This window comes from Eurosta solidaginis, chromosome 1, assembly GCF_040869045.1.
Source record: "Eurosta solidaginis isolate ZX-2024a chromosome 1, ASM4086904v1, whole genome shotgun sequence".
In the NCBI taxonomy this organism is placed as follows: domain Eukaryota; kingdom Metazoa; phylum Arthropoda; class Insecta; order Diptera; family Tephritidae; genus Eurosta; species Eurosta solidaginis.
The window spans coordinates 78,755,042-78,767,343 of NC_090319.1; the positions used below are offsets into that span (position 1 = coordinate 78,755,042).

At 38.0% G+C, this 12,302-nt stretch overlaps 1 protein-coding gene across 7 annotated transcripts in view; it reads right to left on the reverse strand.

Moving 5' to 3' along the window:
* Nucleotides 1-12,302, reverse strand: part of mrt (martik) — a 102,139-nt gene that overhangs the window by 32,615 nt on the left and 57,222 nt on the right. The window contains exons 1-2 of one of the 7 annotated variants that reach the window (XM_067758660.1): nt 12,070-12,113; nt 11,165-11,366 (exon numbers count right to left, since the gene is read on the reverse strand). The exons of 3 other annotated variants lie outside the window; for them this stretch is intronic. The gene's annotated coding sequence lies outside the window, so the exon portion shown is untranslated. Of the gene's footprint in view, nt 1-11,164; nt 12,180-12,302 lie in introns of those variants that run through there. 3 more of the 7 variants (XM_067758652.1, XM_067758658.1, XM_067758667.1) reach the window with 3 other exon arrangements.

Sequence of the window (12,302 nt, forward strand, 5' to 3'; positions counted from 1 at the left end):
CACAATATGGGCATCAAACGAAAGGTGTTAATGAGTATTTTAAAAGGGAGTGGGCCTTAGTTCTATACGTGGACGCCGTTTCGAGATATCGTCATAAAGGTGGACCAGGGGTGACTCTAGAATGCGTTTGTACGATATGGGTATCAAATGAAAGGTGTTAATGAGTATTTTAAAAGGGAGTAATCCTTAGTTCCATAGGTGGACGCCGTTTCGAGATATCGCCATAAAGGTGGACCAGGGGTGACCCTAGAATTTGTTTGTACAATATGGGCATCAAACGAATGGTGTTAATGAGTATTTTAAAAGGGAGTGGGCCTTAGTTCTATAGGTGGTCGCCTTTTCGAAATATCGCCATAAATGTGGACCAGGGGTGACTCTAGAATGCGTTTGTACGATATGGATATAAAATTAAAGGTATTAATCAGTATTTTAAAAGGGAGTAATCCTTAGTTCCATAGGTGGACGCCGTTTCGAGATATCGCCATAAAGGTGGACCAGGGGTGACCCTAGAATTTGTTTGTACAATATGGGTATCAAAAGAAAGGTGTTAATGAGTATTTTAAAAGGGAGTAATCCTTAGTTCCATAGGTGGACGCCGTTTCGAGATATCGCCATAAAGGTGGACAAGGGGTGACCCTAGAATTTGTTTGTACAATATGGGCATCAAAAGAAAGGTGATAATGAGTATTTTAAAAGGGAGTATTCCTTAGTTCCATAGGTGGACGCCGTTTCGAGATATCGCCATAAAGGTGGAGCAGGGGTGACCCTAGAATTTGTTTGTACAATATGGGTATCAAAAGAAAGGTGTTAATGAGTATTTTAAAAGGGTGTGGGGCTTAGTTCTATAGGTGGACGCCTTTTCGAGATATCGCCATAAAGGTGGACCAGGGGTGACTCTAGAATGAGTTTGTACGATATGGGTATCAAATTAAAGGTATTAATGAGAGTTTTAAAAGGGAGTGGTGGTAGTTGTATATGTGAAGGCGTTTTCCAGATATCGACAAAAATGTGGACTAGGGTGACCCAGAACATTATCGGTTGGATACCGCTAATTTATTTATATATGTAATACCTGGCAAGATTTTAAGGGTGTTTTATTTCGCCCTGCAGAACTTTTTCATTTTCTTCTACTTAATATGGTAGGTGTCACAACCATTTTATAAAGTTTTTTCTAAAGTTATATTTCGCGTCAATAAAACAATCCAATTACCTTACCATGTTTCATCCCTTTTTTCATATTTGGTATAGAATTATGGCATTTTTTTCATTTTTCGCAATTTTCGATATCGAAAAAGTGGGCGTGGTCATAGTCGGATTTCGTTCATTTTTCATACCAAGGTAAAGTGGGTTCAGATAAGTACGTGAACTGAGTTTAGTAAAGATATATCGATTTTTGCTCAAGTTATCGTGTTAACGGCCATGCGGAAGGACAGACGGACGACTGTGTATAAAAACTGGGCGTGGCATCAACCGATTTCGCCCATTTTCACAGAAAACAGTTAACGCCATAAAATCTATGCCCCTACCAAATTTCAAAAGGATTGGTTAATTTTTGTTCGATTTATGGCATTAAAAGTATCCTAGACAAATTAAATGAAAAAGGGCGGAGCCACGCCCATTTTTAAATTTTCTTTTATTTTTATATTTTGTTGCACCATATCATTACTGGAGTTGAATCTTGACATAATTTACTTATATACTGTAAAGATATTAAATTTTTTGTTAAAATTTTACTTTAAAAAAATTTTTTTTTTAAAAGTGGGCGTGGTCCTTCTCCGATTTTGCTAATTTTTATTAAGCGTACATGCAGTAATAAGAGTAACGTTCCTGCCAAATTTCATCATGATATCTTCAACGACTGCCAAATTACAGCTTGCAAAAGTTTTAAATTACCTTCTTTAAAAAGTGGGCGGTGCCACGCCCATTGTCCAAAATTTTACTAATTTTATATTTTGCGTCATAAGTTCAACTCATCTACCAAGTTTCGTCGCTTTATCGGTCTTTTGTAATGAATTATTGTACTTTTTCGGTTTTTCGAAATTTTCGATATCGAAAAAGTGGGCGTGGTTATAGTCCGATATCGTTCATTTTAAATAGCGATCTGAGATGAGTGCTCAGGAACCTACATACCAAATTTCATCAAGATACCTCAAAATTTACTCAAGTTATCGTGTTAACGGACGGACGGACGGACGGACATGGCTCAATCAAATTTTTTTGCGATCCTGATTATTTTGATATATGGAAGTCTATATCTATCTCGATTCCTTTATATATGTACAACCAACCGTTATCCAATCAAACTTAATATACTCTGTGAGCTCTTCTCAACTGAGTATAAAAATAAAACGTATTTTTGTTGTTAAAAATATAAAATGAACTATAACAAGTAAGGAAGGCTAAGTTCGGGTGTAACCGAACATTACATACTCAGTTGAGAGCTATGGAGACAAAATAAGGAAAATCACCATGTAGGAAAATGAACCTAGGGTAACCCTGGAATGTGGTTGTATGACATGTGTATCAAATGGAAGGTATTAAAGAGTATTTTAAGAGAGAGTAGGCCATAGTTCTATGGATGGACGCCATTTAGGGATATCGCCATAAAGGTGGACCAGGGCTGACTCTAGAATGTGTTTGTACGATATGGGTATCAAATGAAAGGTGATAATGAGTATTTTGAAAAGGAGTGATCCTTAGTTCCATAGGTGGACGCCGTTTCGAGATATCGCCATAAAGGTGGACCAGGGGTGTCTCTAGTTGTACGATATGGGAATCAAATGAAAGGTGTTACTGAGCATTTTAAGAGGGAGTGGGCATTAGGTCTATAGGTGGACGCCTTTTCGAAATGTCGCCATTAGGGTGGGCCAGGGGTGACTCTAGAATGTTTGTACGATATGGGTATCAAACGAAAGGTGTTACTGAGCATTTTAAGAGGGAGTGGGCATTAGGTCTATAGGTGGACGCCTTTTCGAGATATCGTCATTAGGGTGGGCCAGGGGTGACTCTAGAATGTGTTTGTACGATATGGGTATCAAACGAAAGGTGTTACTGAGCATTTTAAGAGGGAGTGGGCATTAGGTCTATAGGTGGACGCCTTTTCGAGATATCGCCATTAGGGTGGGCCAGGGGTGACTCTAGAAAGTGTTTGTACGATATGGGTATCAAACGAAATGTGTTACTGAGCATTTTAAGAGGGAGTGGGCATTAGGTCTATAGGTGGACGCCTTTTCGAGATATCGCCATTAGGGTGGGCCAGGGGTGACTCTAGAATGTTTGTACGATATGGGTATCAAACGAAAGGTGTTACTGAGCATTTTAAGAGGGAGTGGGCATTAGGTCTATAGGTGGACGCCTTTTCGAGATATCGCCATTAGGGTGGGCCAGGGGTGACTCTAGAATGTTTGTACGATATGGGTATCAAACGAAAGGTGATACTGAGCATTTTAAGAGGGAGCGGGCATGAGGTCTATAGGTGGACGCCTTTTCGAGATATCGTCATTAGGGTGGGCCAGGGGTGACTCTAGAATGTGTTTGTACGATATGGGTATCAAACGAAAGGTGTTACTGAGCATTTTAAGAGGGAGTGGGCATTAGGTCTATAGGTGGACGCCTTTTCGAGATATCGCCATTAGGGTGGGCCAGGGGTGACTCTAGAATGTTTGTACGATATGGGTATCAAACGAAAGGTGCTACTGAGCATTTTAAGAGGGAGCGGGCATGAGGTCTATAGGTGGACGCCTTTTCGAGATATCGCCATTAGGGTGGGCCAGGGTGACTTTAGAATGTGTTTGTACGATATGGGTATCAAATGAAAGGTGGTAATGAGTATTTTAAAAGGGAGTAATCCTTAGTTCTATAGGTGGACGCCTTTTCGAGATATCGCCATAAAGGTGGACCAAGGGTGACTCTAGAATGTTTGTACGATATGGGTATCAAACGAAAGGTGTTACTGAGCATTTTAAGAGGGAGTGGGTATTAGGTCTATAGGTGGACGCCTTTTCGAGATATCGCCATTAGGGTGGGCCAGGGGTGACTCTAGAATGTTTGTACGATATGGGTATCAAACGAAAGGTGTTACTGAGCATTTTAAGAGGGAGTGTACATTAGGTATATAGGTGGACGCCTTTTCGAGATATCGCCATTAGGGTGGGCCAGGGGTGACTCTAGAATGTTTGTACGATATGGGTATCAAACGAAAGGTGTTACTGAGCATTTTAAGAGGGAGTGGGCATTAGGTCTATAGGTGGACGCCTTTTCGAGATATCGCCATAAAGGTGGACCAAGGGTGACTCTAGAATGTTTGTACGATATGGGTATCAAACGAAAGGTGTTACTGAGCATTTTAAGAGGGAGTGGGTATTAGGTCTATAGGTGGACGCCTTTTCGAGATATCGCCATTAGGGTGGGACAGGGGTGACTCTGGTATGTTTTTGTACGATATGGATATCAAATTAAAGGTATTAATGAGGGTTTTAAAAGCGAGTGGCCCTTAGATGTATATGTGAAGGCGTTCTCGCGATATCGATCAAAATGTGGACCAGGTGATCCAGAAAATCATCTGTCGGGTACTCCTAATTTATTTATATATGCAATACCACTAACAGTATTCCTGCCAAGATTCCAAGGGCTGTTGATTTCGCCTTGTAGAACTTTTTCCTTTTCTTCGACTTACTATGGTAGGTATGGTAAGGTATTTTACAAAGTTTTTTCCAAAGTTATATTTTGCGTCAATAAACCAATCCAGTTACCATGTTTCATCCCTTTTTTCGTAGTTGGTATAGAATTATGGCATTTTTTTCATTTTTCGTAATTTTCGATATCGATAAAGTGGCCGTGGTTGTGGTCGGATTTCGGCCATTTTTTATACCAAGATAAAGTGAGTTCAGATAAGTACGTGGGCTAAGTTTAGTAAAGATATATCGGTTTTTGCTCAAGTTATTGTGTTAACGGCCGAGCGAAGGACAGACGTTGGACTGTGTATAAAAACTGGGCGTGGCTTCCACCGATTTCGCCCATTTTCACAGAGAACTGTTACCGTCGCAGAACCTATGCTCCTACCAAATTTGAGAAGGATTGGTAAATTTTTGTTCGACTTATGGCATTAAAAGTATTCTAGACAAACTAAATGAAAATGGGCGGAGCCACACCCATTTTGAAATTTTCTTTTATTTTTGTATTTTGTTGCATCATGTCATTACTGGAGTTGAATTTTGACTTAATTTACTTATATACAGTAAAGATATTAAATTTTTTGTTAAAATTTGAATTAAAAAAATTTTTTTTTAAAAAGTGGGCGTGTTCTTCATCCAATTTTGCTAATTTTTATTTAGCACATATATAGTAATAGTAGAAACGTTCCTGCCAAATCTCATCATGATATCTTCAACGACTGCCAAACTACAGCTTGCAAAACTTTTAAATTACCTTCTTGTAAAAGTGGGCGGTGCCACGCCCATTGTCCAAAATCTTACTAATTTTCTCTTCTGCGTCATAACATCAACCCATCTACCAAGTTTCATCGCTTTAGCCGCCTTTAGCAATGAATTATCGCATTTTTTCGATTTTTCGAAATTTTCGATATCGAAAAAGTGGGCGTTGTTATAGTCCGATATCGTTCATTTTAAATAGCGATCTGAGATGAGTGCTCAGGAACCTACATACCAAATTTCATCAAGATACCTCAAAATTTACTCAAGTTATCGTGTTAACGGACGGACGGACGGACGGACGGACGGACGGACGGACGGACGGACATGGCTCAATCAAATTTTTTTTCGATCCTGATTATTTTGATATATGGAAGTCTATATCTATCTCGATTCCTTTATATATGTACAACCAACCGTTATCCAATCAAACTTAATATACTCTGTGAGCTCTGCTCAACTGAGTATAAAAACAGTATTATTTAGGCACGTCTATTGTACCTTATTTTTTTGTTGTGAGTTTACTGTCCCTTTTTATAACTTTGTTTACATACATACATATACTTTTAGCTCTTTTTGTAAGGAGTTTTGGATTTTCTGGAAGAAATTTAGCTCTTTCTAGCCCTATTTTTTCTAGATTCTAGCCCCAAAGATATTTTTTTCTTGGCAACACTGTTAAGGAGTATGGACCATGACATGATCAGATGAAGCGGCTCAGGGAGTGTACTGAGAGCAAAGATCTTCGAAAGATTTACGGACTTTTACGCTTTGGCGACGGAGAGTACCGAAGAAGATTAAATGATGAGCTGTACGAGCTTTACGCAGACATCAACATGGTCTAGTGAATTAAAACGCAGCGGCTACGCTGTCTAGGCCATGTTATGCGAATGAAAGATAACGCTCCGGCTAAGAAAGTATTTTTATCGGCACACGCCTATGGAAGCATAGGAAGAGCGTGGCCCCCACTACGCTGGAAGGACCAGATGGAAAACTCCCTTGGTGTGACCAATTGGCGCCGGTAGGTAGAGCGAAGAAGAGACTGGCGCGCCTTGTTGGACGGCTATAACTGGTTAAACGGTTAAGCGCGAGTTAAGTAAGTAAGTCCTAATATAAAGCTCTCAGAGCTCATCATTAAATGGTTTTCGGCACTTGCCGCCGCCCAGAGGCCATAAATCTTTCGTAGAACTTCTCTCTAGAACACTCCCATGATTGAAAATTATTTGCTTGTAGTATACATGTGTATGTTATTATTCAAATTGTCTTGGACCCGGTTTTTCAGTAATTGGTTAAGCTAAGCTTAAACTAAGTTTGCTTAAACTCTAGTCAAATTTAAACTACTCCAGTTAAACTATTGCGCAGTTTTCAGTCACAGTTTAAGGCCGCCTTTGGGGTATTATTTTTGTGCGGCACCACTGGTTTTTTATTATCTAGATGATTTGTAGATACGGCAACAGCTGGATTTTGTTTACCCAACAAACATGGAAAAAAAATCTCCAGTGAAATATATATCTAGTCCCGGAAGTGATATCCAACATCATTATTTAATTATTCTTAAACCAGATAGTTCTTGAGTTGATATCAAACGTCATTATTCAATCACTATCCAACCTTTGAGAAAATTTGCAAAATTAAAAGTTTTCGAGTTGATCTTCAACGTCATTAAAATTTTCCGATTATTCTCCTAATTTCGAGCGAATTGTAAGAAATGTACAGTTTTCAAATGAATATTCAACACATTTCTCCAGTTGATATCTTCCATTGCATATCAAGTTGAGGTGGTGTTGGAAAAATCTTCAAGGTGGTACCACCAAAACCAACAGCTGTTTATTGTGAGAAACAAACACCTAGTTAATAGCCGTAATGAAGCTTAATTAATCAAAAATAAATTATATAGGTGGCCGCAGTGGTGTGATGGTGGCGTGCTCCGCCTACCACACCGAAGATCCTGGGTGCACGCCCCGGGAAAAACAACATTAAAATTTTTCTAAGCGGGGTCGCCGCAAGCACTCCGAGTGTATTTCTGCCATGAGAAGCTCTCAGTGAAACCTCATCTGCCTTGCATATGTCGTTTGGAGTCGGCATAAAACAAGTAGGTCCCTTCCCGCCAATTTGTAGGAAAAAAATAGGAGCACGACGCAAATTGGAAGAGAAGCTCGGCCTAAAATCGCTTCGGAGGTTATCGCGTCACATTAATTTATTTTTTAAATTATATATATTTCATTTTATTTTCGTGAAAATAATCTAGTATGGTATCTTACATTTGAGTCCAGTTAGATAACCAAAATTTGTTACTTAGGTTTTTTCAAATTAGGTAATAGCAGTTTTTGCTTTATAAAAAATTCCCTCTTTTGCTGAGTACGCTATGATTTTTGAGTTCAGCCACTGTTTCGAAACAACTCTTGAGATTTAAGAAGTATGCCTAATTATCAAAATGAGCTCTAATGGTACTCAAGCCCAAATGCTTGTTGGGTATATTCGACGATAGGTTAACTAGAGTTTAACCCTACCAGGTCGGCTGCTTAAGCTCAGTTTAAACTTCAGTTAAAGTAGACTGAAAAACTACAGAATAAGGCCCGGTTTTTCAGTAGTTAGCTAAGCTTAAACTAAGTTTGCTTAAACTCTAGTCAAATTTACACTCCAGTTAACCTACTCTGCAGTTTTTCAGTCACAGTTTAAGGTCGCCTTTGGGGTTAGCTATTTTGTGCGGCAACATTGGTATTTTTATTATCTAGATAAGAAATTTGTAGATATGGCAAAAGCTGGATTTTGTTACCCAGCAAACATGAAAAAAAAATTTCTCCAGCAAAATATATATCTAGTTCCTAGTTCCGGAGGTGATATCCAACATCATTATTTAACCAGATAGTTCTCGAGTTCATATCCAACTTCATTTTTCAATCACTATCCCCCCTTTAAGGGCGCATCCCTTGAAGCTTGCTCCGTAGATGTCCCAATTAGATTGGGCGAGATTAAGCGAAGGCGAGAGGTGCACATGATCGACCAAGCGGGAAAGGCGTGGGTTCAAGCGCGGGGCTGTAAAGTGTCGAAGATTATGTGTAGGTCTTACAACCTTAGACTAGCACAGTTGCTCCTATCATTAAAAAGAGAGGACTGTAGACTCATGACGGGTATTCTGACTGGACACTGCCTTCTGGCGTCACATGCCTTTAAACTAGGCTTGGTCAGTGATAGCATGTAGGAAGTGCGGGTTGGAGGAGGAAACGATCGAGCACGTTCTGTGCTCGTGCCCTGCACTTGCCAGGCTAAGACTCCAGCTATTAGGAGTGATACAGCTGTCAGATCTAGAAGCAGCAAGTGGCTTAAGTCCTAGGAAGCTTCTAGTATTTGCCAAGAGGACGGAGTTATTTTATAACATAGGTCCTGGTTTTTGATAGGGTTTTTCAGTTTGGTCGTTAAAGCAAACTTCTGGTAACACTACGGACTTAATCAGTCTATGTGAGGTCCTCATGGACCGGCCAGTTCAACCTACCTCCCTACCCCACTTTGAGAAATTTTGTAAAATTAAGAGTTTCCAATTATTATCCAACTTTCGATAGATTTTGAGAAATGCACAGTACTCAATTGAATATTCAACATATTTCTTCAGTTGATATCCTACACTGGATATCGAGTTGAAAAAAAATCTCCAAGGTGGTACCACCAAAACCAACAAATGTTTATTGCGAGAAATAAACACCTGGTTTATAGCAGTAATGAAGCGCAATTAATCAAAAATAAATTATATATATTTTATTTTATTTTCGTGAAAGTACTGTAGTTTGGAATTTTACATTTCAGTCCATTTAGAGAACCACAAGTTGTTAATTAAATCTTTTCAACTTAAGTTATAGCATTTTTTGCTTTATAAAAAATTCCCTCTTTTGCTGAGTACGCGATGATTTTCGAGTTGAGCCACTGTTTCGAAACAACTTTTGAGATTTTAGAAGTATGCATAGTTATCAACATGCTCTCCTGGTACTGTTGGGTATATTCGACGCCATTTCGAACGAACGCAAATAACTGATAGGTTAACTAGAGTTTAAGAGCCAATTAATGGTGACTTATAACCATAACCAGATAAAACAGCTGATCGAACCTGCTTATGGAAATCAATGTAATGGATTAATGGTGCCATACCATAACGCTAACGCCATAACCATACCATAGACAACCAATTGGTTTTTGGTTTCTCGCCATATCCATAACCTGAAAATATTTCAGTTGGTGAATTTAATAACTTTTTGTAGATTTTATTCATTGTTTTGGATACGTTATGACTAAGAGACTTTTTTTTGTGGAATGTTTGTAATTTTATTTCTTAATTTTTATTAAAATTTCACGATTTTTAGGTTAAGGTACCATTAATCGATCACATTGGAGATGGTTATGGATATGGATATGGTTACGACTATATCGTTAGGGTTAAGGAAGTTTAATTGGCCTTTTGGCCCTGCCAGATCGGCCGCTTAAGCTCTGTTTAACTGAAGTTTAGTTAAAGTAGACTGAAAAACTGCAGAATAAGTTTAAGCGTAGTTTAACTGACAAACTGAGTTGAACTTGTACTAAAAAAGCGGGCCTTATACCTATATGACACTACTTTATTTTCGTGTATTTTTTCTTGTATTTTATCTTCAATTCTTTGTCGCACTCCCTCCCAATACGGCTTCAGTACTGGTGTAAGTGTGTAAACTATATTTCAAAAAACTAACGAAATACAAGGAAAATACAATCTAGTTCATTAAAAACAAACGAGCCAGTATGTATTTCGATACGTTTTTTTTTGACATTCGGCCGTTTTTTTTATTTTTTCCTGACACATGAACATTTTGTTTTTAGTTTAAAAATTTGGTACATAAAAACACAATTAAAATCAACTTTCTTGAGTGAACTCTAATGGTTCCGAAATAATTTTCGCATCTTATTTGCATTGTTTTTATTGTTAAAAGTGTTAATGTAAAAATAAAATTTTTAATAATCGGGGATTGCCCATATTGCTTTTTTAAATGTATGAAAACATTTTTTTATTTGAAGCAATTTTTTAATTTTTATAATTTATTTAATAATTTGGGAAAAATTTAAACAACGTGACATCAGGACGGACAAGGCGACAGCTGTTTCGATTATACCTTGTAAATCTCTTCAAAGCCTTTTCTCCCGGGAGTGGGAGTCGAACTCGCACCCCTACGATAGTTGAAATGGTTGCTGAATGCGTTTACAACCATTTCAACTATCGTAGGGGTGCGAGTTCGACTCCCACTCCCGGGAGAAAAGGCTTTGAAGAGATTTACAAGGTATAATCGAAACAGCTGTCGCCTTGTCCGTCCTGATGTCACGTTGTTTAAATTTTTCCCAAATTATTAAGTAAAAATAAAATGTAAAACATAAACAAAAACATGTCAAACTCACTAATTTTGGGGGAATAGTGGTCTCGCTTTTTCATGATAGAATTTTTTTTTGTGTTTTGAAGTTCCGATAAAGTTTCGTCAGTTTTTTTAACTTGGAATCCAAGCAAAAATAAAGTAGTGTCATATATGCTTTAGAAACATAACCATAGGTATATGTAGGTACGATTTTTTAGGTATAAATACCAATTGTCAAAACTGGTAATTTTAAATCTAGCCTCGCAATTGGAAAAATAATTTTGTCGTGGCTTGTTTTCCAACATAATTATTTGATAAGGGTACCATTAACATCCAACGTTTGGTAATCCCTAATATAGATAAAAACAAACATACTCGCAACATTATCCAAATTCCGCCACTGCCTGCTGTTGTTGTTGCCTTCACAAGGTTTTCAACTGCCCGGCCGCAACAAAATCACACCGTCATGAGAACCAATGTTGCGAGAGCACAAACAAATTTATACCTTTTGAGGCAAGTAGGTAAAAATGCGGCAAAACCTTAAGGACGGTTTGATGGTAAATGAGCACTCACAACACTTGTATATATGTTTATGTAAAAAAACAAAATTTCAATACTGAATTAACCAACACAAGCGCGATTGTATACAAAACTGTCATATGCACATGCAAACATACATGCATACATATGTATTAGCAATTAAGAAGAACGTACACTACTCGAACTCAATTGCGCGGCATTTAACAATAGCAAAAACAAAAACTATCACTTTAATCAAATTTTATAACTGCACAAAATGTGCGTAGATATGTAAATCTACTGACCGTCAGACCGGTAGACGAACAAACAGATTTTAAAGTACATATTTCAAATCACACCTGTCTTCTATGGCTCCAACAACACAAAACAAATACCGATCGAATGATTTTGAACGCAGACGTCGCCGCTAGCTTTGACGCTGACGTTAGTCGGTAACTATCGTAATGTCAAAAAGTTAAATTTGCTGTAGCAACGTGCTTTGTCACGAGTGCGTCATAAAATTTTTTGGGGCGTTTTCGAATTTCTTTATGTTTCGTTTTAACGAACTTATCACTGCACACAATTTTAACAATTAATAATTTTTTTTTGTTTCAACTTACATAGGTGTTGTTGTTTGCAACTGTGCACAAAGCGTTTTTCAACATTTTTCTTAAGTATGCAAGTAAGTACATACATATGTATGCATGACTTTGTGTTTTTTAGTTTTCAATGTTCTCTTTTTCTGTTGTTGCTCAAGCTACCTATACCGATGTTGCTATTGCCGTAAAGTCGAAAATTTTCGAAAATCAACCGCACCAAGCGAAACGACAAGAATGACTGAAAAACTGAATTTACGAACTCGAATAACAAACTCGCCACTTTGCTTGGCTGCTGGCGGCCGCGGGATGTTCGTTTGGTGTACGTCGTCAACGTTAAAATTTCAATACGGCTTTCATAAAAAAATGAGTCGAGTTTCAGAGATTCGCCACTATTC